Source organism: Arachis stenosperma, chromosome 3 (assembly GCF_014773155.1).
Source record: "Arachis stenosperma cultivar V10309 chromosome 3, arast.V10309.gnm1.PFL2, whole genome shotgun sequence".
Classification (NCBI taxonomy): Eukaryota; Viridiplantae; Streptophyta; class Magnoliopsida; order Fabales; family Fabaceae; genus Arachis; species Arachis stenosperma.
In genome coordinates this window covers 24363279-24373403 of record NC_080379.1, presented here as the reverse complement: position 1 = coordinate 24373403, position 10125 = coordinate 24363279, and the positions used below count along the sequence as shown (strand labels likewise).

Below are 10125 nucleotides of genomic sequence, written 5' to 3'. Positions count from 1 at the left end.
AAATCTGAGTGTCAAAGTTCTAGGATTGCCTTTGGCTTTCCTAAGACCTTTTATATTAACTATGCGGGCACCTTTACCATGCTGAGAATTACCGGTTCTCATTCCATACATATATTGTTATTTTCAGATGCAGGACGTGAAGGACTGCACTGAGCATTTCTGGAGACTCTTGGAAGTGAAGAACTATCTTGGGACTCGGTGGTTGTATTTTGTTTATATTTATATGTATTTTGTGTTTTGTCCCTCTTAGAGGTCGACTTGGAAAAATAGGTGTATGTCTTATATTTTGTGATGCGTTTGGGTTATATATATATATATATATATATATATATATATATATATATATATGTATGTATGTATGTATGTATGTATGTATGTATGTATGTATGTATGTATGTATGTATGTATGTATGTATGTATGTATGTATACTTAGGTCGGCCCTTGCTTTGCGGGCCGAATCTAGAGCTTGTTATTTGTATCTTTGGAACTCTGATCTTATATATATACTTTATCTCTTCTGCTCAATCTTATCTATCTTTCTACGTTTACCCAATCATGAGTGATGCGCTTTTCTATTTGTTTTTTGTTAAACTTTTCCTTCCAAGGCTCCTATTTAAGCTATTCTTCATATATATCTATATACGTATTTTTATTTTTAGAGGTCGTAGCGCCTCACCACCTTTGATTTATTTCCTAGGCGTAAAGCTCTGTGTGGTAAAGTGTTATACTTAAGGTCAGATAAGGGACCTGAATTTGCTTTAAAAACCTTTTATGCATCTCAAGGAATTTTAAACCAAACTTCTTTTATTGAGACCCCACAACAAAACGGGATAGTGTAGAGAAAATACCAACACATTTTAGGCATCGCTCGAGCATTATTGTTTCACTCATCTATGCCTAAATGTTTTTAGAAGTTTGCTATTTGACATGTAGTATATTTAATAAACATTCAGCCTATTCAATTCCTCAAGAATAAAGTTCCCTTTGAAATCCTCTTTGGCACATTGCCGACTTTGTCAAATTTAAGAATTTTGTTGCTTGGCTTATGCATCAACCCTCACCAATGGAAGATCAAAATTAGACCCAAGAGCTAGAAAGTACATGTTCTTGGGCTTTAAAGATGGTACCAAAGGATTTACTCTTTTTTATTTGAATTCTAGAAACATTTTTATTTTAAGGAATGTTGTCTTCTATGATGATTGCTTTCCATATTATGTTATTTCTAATCATTCTCATCAACGTGACTAACCCCAATTTGTATCCAACTTGCATCAAAGTAATTTTGACCCTTTTATTAATGACACTACCAACTCGTGGCACCCTTTGCTACTTAATCTTACACAAAATTTATCTCTAAACATTGCGTGTGGGGACAACCATCTTCCGAGTTCTATTATATCACATGCATCACAAACCACTAATGCATCATGTACACCTCAGCCAGCGCATAACTCTTCATTGCACACACCAACAGCCCCAATTGAAGTAAGAAAATCTTCTAGAATAAAGAGGAAGTAGTTGTTCACCCTTTTTGGAGAGTGGTCATTCAGAGTGAACTGGAAGCTTTTAAGAAAAATCAAACTTGGTGCATCAGAAAACTCCCTGCTAGTAAGAAAGTTATAGGTTGCAAGTGGGTGTTTTAGGTCAAACTTCACCCCGACGGTTCTATTGAATGCTACAAGGCCACGCCACAAGAAAAATACTGAGTACCGTCAGATTTATCGTCGAATTTAGTATCGAAAATTAGCGTCAGATTTACCGACGGACTTATGGATGGTTTTAATGTGGAATTTGTTTGGTCAACTCGTTACCGGCGGATTTTAGTTTCCGACGGTAAATTCGCCGGTAAGACTTGGAGGGAAAACGGGAGAAATAGGCGCAAAATTTAGCATGGGATTTACCATTGGAACAATCCGCTGGTAAACTCAATTTAGTGAAATGCTGTATTTTGGTGACCCGTAACAAGTTACCGTCAAATTTATTTGTCGGTAAATCCGAAGTAACGAGCCTTAAAATTCAAAACGCAAACCCTCTCTCCTTCATTTCGAAATTTTCTCTCTCTAACCTCTCTTCTCCCTTTCTCTCTCTAACTGCAGCCTCTCCCCGCCGTCCATCCTCATCCCCGCCGCCTGCCCCTCTGTCAGCCCGTTCCTCCTCTCCCCTCCATCAGCCTCGACTCCCTCTTTCTCTCTGTTCGTCTGGCACCGCCGTCGTTGTCGTCCAGCACCAACGTAACTCCCACTTTCTCTTTGTTCTTCTTCCTCTGTTCTCCCCTTAGGTTTCATGGTCCTTCTTTTTCCTTGTCAAAGTTAATTTATGATTTAGGATTTGATTTCATATGCTAATTTAGGGTTTAGCGTTAAGTTAATTTAGAATTTAGGATTTGGTTATGATATGCTAATTTAGGATTTAGGATGAAGTTAATTTAGGATTTAGGAATTAGTTATATGTTAATTTAGGATTTAGGATTTGATTATTATATACTAATTTAGGATTAAGGTTGATTTAGGATTTAGGATTTGGTTATCATATGCTAATTTAGGATTTAGTATGAAGTTAATTTAGGAATTATGAATTAGTTGTATGTTGATTTAGAATTTAGGAAGAAGTGCAAGATGCTTAAATTTTGAAGTAGGAAATGTACCAAGAAAATGTTACAAGCCTTAAATTCATATAATATACTTACCTATATTATGTAATGTTTAATAGTAGCAATAGTTAACTCTAAAGCTTGTAAATTTACCTATATATAAAAACAAGTTATTATAATTTGGTAGAAATATTGTGAATTTAATTGTGTTCTGACTGATAATGCTATGGATTGAGGTTGGTTGGATTTGTGAGAACCAAAAATGTGGATATATGTCAAATTTTAAGGGAGGTTATGTCAAATTTTATTTGAAATAATCTAAATGTTGAAATGATTTAAACTCTTTAATTGAATTAAATAAATTATTGTGCTAGACATTGTAATATTATATGTACATATTACATATATAGCATGAATTCAAGTATGAAAACAAGTTAATATATTCTGTTAGAAATGTTGTGAATTTAAGTGCGGTTTGACTGATGCTGTGGATTGAAGTTAGTTGGATTTGTGAGAACCATAAAGGTGGATATATATCAAACTTTAGGGGGGGTTATGTTAATTTTTTTTTGAAATAATCTAAATGTTGAATGATTTGTGTAGTATATATGTTCATTAATTAGTGTTAATAATATATTCTCTTTGCAGACATGACGACGGGTAGTAGAGGTAGATCAAGTGTGTCTCGTAGTCGTGGTAGAGGGAGGGCTTCTACAGCTCCACCGAATTCCAAGGAACTGTTTAGTCATCTTCCTCTACCAGGACTATTTTGTCGACCCCTGTGACGTCACGGGCGGGTCTAGCAGACCAGCAGTTCGTCATGGTTCTAAATCCGAACTACGTGCATCCTTCTGCTATGCCTCCCTGCGGATCCAACGATAGATACCATAGTGGGCGATTCCTTCAATGCCTCCCAGCAGGTTGTCCCTCCACCACCGCCCGTCATCTGCCTAAGGATTTGACACGATGGCATGCAGGCGTGAGTACATACAATTTTTTAATCTTAAGTTTTAATCTTAAGTTTATATGTTTATATGTGTTTGTTAATGTTAGGTTTTTTTTCTTTGATAGGTTTGTACCAAACAACAATGCTTGCACATAAAAGATCTCCAATGTCATTAAGTTAATGTACAATGACCCGTGGCTGAGGTACATGATGATCCCGGCTGAGACCATGGAGCGGTGGTTTCAGAAGTGGGCGGTAAGAACCAAAAAATGTTGAATTAATTAACTGTATTTGAACTATATTTTATCCTGGCTAACTAATGCTGTTGAATCATTTTGTGCAGTTAAAATTTATTTGGGATGTGGAACATAATCTCATTATCAAGAAGATCTATGACCACCGGATAGCTAAATCAATTCAGCAGATGATGAGCGACGTTCGTCAGTGGCACAACCACCTAACGAGATGGATCCTTACATCCATCAAGAAGGAACTAGAGGCCCATTTTAGAAATGATGAGGGGTTCAAGCATCGCCGTCTGATGAACGTCGCTAACACGGCTTCGCCCAGGTCATCGAAGTATACGGGTGGATTGACGACCTTCATAAAAACGAAGAGCAGACTTGTAAGTAGTTTGGTAATGTTTTAAGTTTTTGGTAGTTACTTGAATAAGTTGTTTAATTTGTTGACTTATTTTATTGGTTGATATTATTTGTAGCCTAATTCATTGGATCGTGAGGCAACATTGGCAGAGACCTTCAATTATACCTATATTTTGAAGGCCAACAAGGAGAAATTTGCTAACGAGCGATCTGCAGCCCATTATGTGAGTTTAAATTAATCCTAAGTTTCAAATTTATTTGGTATAAAGTTAATTAACTATTATCCTAATCACAACATGTGTGACATAGGAGGATTACATGCAGAGGTTAGATGTCGCGACCCAGCAGTCTCAACTGCCTAGTCGGAATATTGAAGCCGGCTCCAAGACCTCAATGGTAGATCTTGATAGGGTTTGGCGCAAGACCGCCTCTAAACTCCACAAGAATTACCGCTTCAGGTTGGGGTCATTCTTCACCAGTTGTCTTCGCTCCTCTGTGTTGGTAGCTTTCTCTGCCTTTGCCACCAGCCTTACCGATCCTAGGAAGTTATCGACTTGAGGGAGGAGGTGCAGAAGATGACACAGGAGCTTCACCAACAAGCAGAGTAGTCTAAGTAGAGGTACAACGACCTTCTTGCACGTGTGGGAGGAGTCGTTGCCATCAGCTCGGACTTGACGGAGAAGCTATAGCAGCTAGATTGTTTGCGAGAGCAGATGAAGGTGTACAACCAATAGATGCTCCTTGGAGGCAGCGGCGCTGCTGGTTTCAGCGGCAATACCACTGGTGGGGCACCGACATTAGCACCTACTCTGCCGCCTCAGCAGGGGGACTCCGACGACAACGACTACTGGGATCTGTAGGATTTAGGAATTTATGTTTTTGTTTGTCTACTTCATTGTATTCTACTTCTGTGACATTTTATTATATTGAGACCATTTATTTTTAATAAAATAATTTGCTCATTTCTGATAATTTAAGATTTATGCTAAAAATTTTGTTAACTAGAGTTTTAATTTGACTATTAATGACTTAACTGTGCCAAAAAAATAAATAAAAAAAAAACTACCAACGGATTTTACTGGCGGATATATCCGAAGATAACTTGACGCGTAACACGTGAAATGGCCCAAAATTACCGTCGAATTAATCCGATAGTAATCATCAACTCAGTCTCGACGAATCCATTGAAAAAACTTACATAAAATCTGTCGGTAAACAATTGAGAGCATCAAGAAGTTAATTGATCAGCGGCTTAAAATCAACGATTTGGGTAATTTAAAGTACTTCTTAGGAATGGAAGTGGCAGATCCTCTAAGGGAATTCACCTATTTCAAAGGAAATTTTCTCTTGATATCCTCAAAGTATTTGGGTACTTAGATTGCAAACCCGTTAGCACGCCTATAGATTACACTTGTGCTTCCAAACTATCCAGAGAAAGTGGCACTACTCTGGTTGATCGCACTCCTTACAGGCAGCTCGTTGGAAGACTATTATACCTAACCAATACACGGCCATACATTACTTTTGCTATAGGGAAGTTTAGTCAGTTCATTGATTGCCCAACTGATGAGCACATGCAAGCAAGTTTTTGTGTGTTAAAATACTTAAAAGGATGCCCTTTCGTTGGTGTTTTCTTTTCAGCGAACAATGATCTCAAGCTCACTGGTTTTTTCGATGCCGATTGGACAACATGTGCAGATACTCGAAAGTCTATCACCGACCACTGCTTATATCTTGGATGTTCCTTGATTAGTTAGAAGAGGAAACAAAGCACCATCGCTAAATCCTCACCATCACTAGAGAAACCGGCCATTTGCCAAGCTTAATAACTATCTTTCATCATGTGTGACCTTGGACTGCCCCTAACCGAGCCCGATACTCTCTTTTGTGACAACAAATCCGTCATTCACATTGACACTAATCCTATTTTTCACGAACGGACAAAGCATATCGAGGTGGATTGTCACACTGCTCGAAATCAGCATCTTTCTAGCCTCACTCACTTAACGCCTGTCTCCCCATCCAATCAGCTCACAGATTTTCTCATGAAAACTTTAGCACCAGGCCCTTTTGTGATTAATCTTTTCAAAGTAGGACTTCTAAACATCCACAACCCTAGTCGTGAAAGGGTATATATTAAGTCATAGTATTTCTCGTAGTTTAGGTTCCTAATTATGTGTTAGTTGGCATTATAGTTTGTTATCCTTAGTGGCTCGGCAAAATTAGTGAGTCACTTACTATTATTTTGTGTGTGTGTGTGTGTATATATATATATATATATATATACACACACATTAGCTATTAGGGTATTAAACAATTTTGTAGAGAATTCATTCAGAAACTTTCTAATATTGGTTTCCTTTTTTCTACTCTCTTTCCTTTCTCTCGTTCCTGAACCATTTCTCTTCTCTCATCCTCTCATCCTTCTTCTCTATATCCCTTCCTCTGTTCTCAAACTCATTTGACAGAGTTTGATGAGAGTGAAGTCTCTCTTTTACCAATGTCTACAACAACCAACTCAATCCCAATGTATGTATTTTGTAATCCTATCATATAATTAATGAAATTGTTATTTCTCCTTATAGTTGTTAAATTGTCGGCTTTTAATTCTGTTTCACCTGATTTCATTCGACCCTCGACAGTGTCGATTAAATTTGTGTCAAAATTTTAATTCGAGAAGCAGATACGACTCTTCTAAAAAAGTGTGCTCGGTTCGAGACTTATTGACTTAGTGTCGAAGTTGCTTTTTTATTGCGAATTTTCGCATGCAATATCCAAGCAAATTTGTAAAAAAAATTCTCTGAATATAACTTGAAAGAAAAATAATAAAATAAACTTAATAAATTTTAAAAAATTATTTTAAATAACAAAAAACTGAACAAAAGAAAGGGAAAATAAATAAAGGAACAAAACTTTAAAATGCATATAAATGAATAAGCGGAAACAATAAATAAATGAAATAATGTTAAAATGTGAATTTTTTTGGAGAATTTTAGTGTAACTTGAAATGTTGAAAAATCGAAGTCTCTCTTACCTACTTTAATTTCTCCCTTTATAGACGACGAATTCTGATCGTGTTGAGTGATACTTTCTACCACGATCCAGTTTTTTCTTGTCTTCCATGTTAAATCTTCCACGTTTTTTCTCTTTTTTACCTTGGCCACCAAGTAGTCATTCCCAAGTTCTTCCTTCAAAAAAAGTTCTTGTTTTTCACATGTCTCTTTGTTATTTCGACATATATGTCTTTTCAACTTGAGTTCCATCTTATTGTCAACTAAGTCAATTGTCAAATTATATAAGATGGTTGGTACTTGGTAGTTGGTACCATTACAATTATCAAACTTTGTGCTAACAAATTCTTTTTAGTGTTAGCCACAAAAATTGCTCTGGAAATATTTAGTCGCCAATAAAATATTTTGATTTTGTTAATGGCAAGGTACCTTAAAATTGTTTTAAAATATTTTGTAATGTGATAAAAGTATTCAAACGTAGCAAAACTTTGTCAATGAGCCATAGCTCATATGGCATTTCGCTCCCTCCCCATCTCAAACGTAGCAAAACTTTGTTTTTGGTACCATATAACGTTGAAAATGACAATATGCTCACTTTACAAAAGTCACACGAGTATTGTTATGTATTGCCTCAATGGTTTCTGTTTCCAGAGACGATTTTTCTTCACCTTTAAATATTATTATCAAATTTTTAAATATTTTTATTGTTAACAGAAATAAAAAATATTTTTGTCATTGATTAAATAATTATGACTAATAAATTTTAAATGAGGGTTTTTTTTCTATAATAAAATAAAAAATTATTATTTTTTCAAATATGATTTTTATACTTTAATTTTTTAAATACGATTTTTTTTTATTTGGACAAGTTGGCCTTACTCCCGACGATAATGGAGGTAAAAATGGTGATATACAGTATTATTAGTGCATGGAGTGTAATCCACAAATATGTCAGAAGAGCCATCCAGTGCACGAAACTGTCCCTCTTTCATGTGTATTTGGTATAGTCTTCCAACATCTTCCTAATTTCAACCTCACTTAATCCGACTTTTTTTTGTACACAAGTAACTATCAAAAAAATTTACAACTATGACATATTCGGAGGTTTTTTCACTAAAATAAAATAAAACAAATTATTTAACATGATTTTTAAACTTTAATTTTCCTGACACTTAAAGTTTTACAATGGACAATGACAATCATTATTATCGTCTCCAGAGTACATAGGAATACACAAAAGTACACAAATTCGGGATAAGACAAACTTGTGAATTTTTACAGAGTTTGCCGGATATGGCAAACTTGCCCAAATGCAAAAAAAAATGTATTTGGAGAATTAAAGTCCAAGGATCATATTTAGAAAAATAATAATTTTTTTATTTTATTATAAAAAAATCCAATAAATAATTGTATATACAAAATAAAATTTAAATTTTTAATATTTAATTAAATAGATAATAAACGGATCAGTTAACCAACTCAAATCCTTCAACTAAATTGTTTTTATGGTCAACTCTTTTTTTAAAAGAGGGGAAGGAATGGTTGCGCCGTAATTGGTAATCATCTATTCGTTAAGTAATTGTTACCGCTTTGTTCAGAAAGACACGATGCAAATCACTGAAATCAGAGAGTAACGAATGACTTGCGACGTGTCCGTTGCCTCATTCTCTTTTTTTCCCACCATATACATAAGCAGTCAAACCCTACCCACAACAACACACACGCTTCACCAAACTTTTTTTTTTCTCTCCTTCTAATTTTTCTGCGAAAATCTATCTTAATTTTTCTAGGTAGCCAAACACGCTTCTTCCCGAAGAACTCGTCCTTCCCAAGATGATGAAGAAATCCAGTCTCTTTGCAGCCTCTGTCGCCGCCGCGTCGGCCACCGCGGTTTCTGTTTCGTCCTCCACGCACGTCTCCATTCAGGTACTTCCTTTCGCTCTGTTCTGTTTCAAGTTCTTCTTCAAAACAACGGGGATCTAACGCATCTTACCGAAAAGTTTGAATCTTTAAGATTTTTTTATGTTACTGGGGTTCAAATTCTGATGCGGGTGCTTCCATTCTTATCAGGATGGTGGGTCTCAAAGGGGCCATGGAGGCTCCTCTTCTTCTCCAGAGGGTTCGGCTTCGACAGAGAAATTCGCTCCAAGATTCGACGGGTTGCGGTTCATTGAGACTCTAATTACTGCTCACAGATGAAACTTTTGTTTTCTAGGGAACAAGGATTTTGAAGCTTCTTGCTCAATTATATGTAGTACTATTTTCTTTTTGTTTACACCTTTTTAGTCCCGTTAATCGTTTTTATCTTGTGCTGTATAGGAAAAAAGGATTTAACCATGGAAAATGTTTAACTTTTTCCTTTTCATCTTGTCGTAGGGTTTATTATAACTAGGAAGGGAAATTGAGCGAGAGTGAGAAATTGTAATGTTGCGAGATTGTTTTGTTTTCATGTTCTTGTTTTTTGTACTTTTTTTTTTACCTGAACTTATGATGTGCATCTTGTGATTTTTCTGCATGAATTTTCCAAGAAATAATAAAAAAAAAGTTTCTACCCTTTTGTGGCTTTTTAATTTTTTTGATTTGTGAATTTTTTTGAAGGGAGAAAAAAAATTTTCCCCTGATATTCAATATTTTTTAATTTTATCGTTTGGTTGGTCCTTGTTTTGTTTTGGAGAAAGCATCAACGTGTAACATGTTAGAGCCTGTCACATGCACAGCTCATCAAAGGGGAGGATTGTACATGTTTAACGAGTTGATGATAGTGTCCACATGTTTGCCTAAAAACAACTCATATGGAAAATTGGAAATAAAACTGGATTCTTATTTTGCTTGTGTGAGATTAGGGATTTGTAACATTGAAAAAAACAAATGAAAGAGGGATGATGAGGAAGAGGCTTAGGTGACTTGAAGAATAGCTGAAAAAGTTATATTTTGTGGTCGGTTAATGTGTTTTAAAAATATATATCATTAGATCA

At 35.6% G+C, this 10125-nt stretch overlaps 1 long non-coding RNA gene across 1 annotated transcript; it reads left to right on the top strand.

Moving 5' to 3' along the window:
• Nucleotides 1–8685: 8685 nt before the first annotated feature.
• On the top strand, nucleotides 8686–9703 carry LOC130968035 (uncharacterized). Its single transcript, XR_009081497.1, has 2 exons — nucleotides 8686–9076; nucleotides 9221–9703. It is a non-coding gene; the product is annotated as an uncharacterized LOC130968035 (long non-coding RNA).
• The last annotated feature ends 422 nt before the right edge of the window (nucleotides 9704–10125 follow it).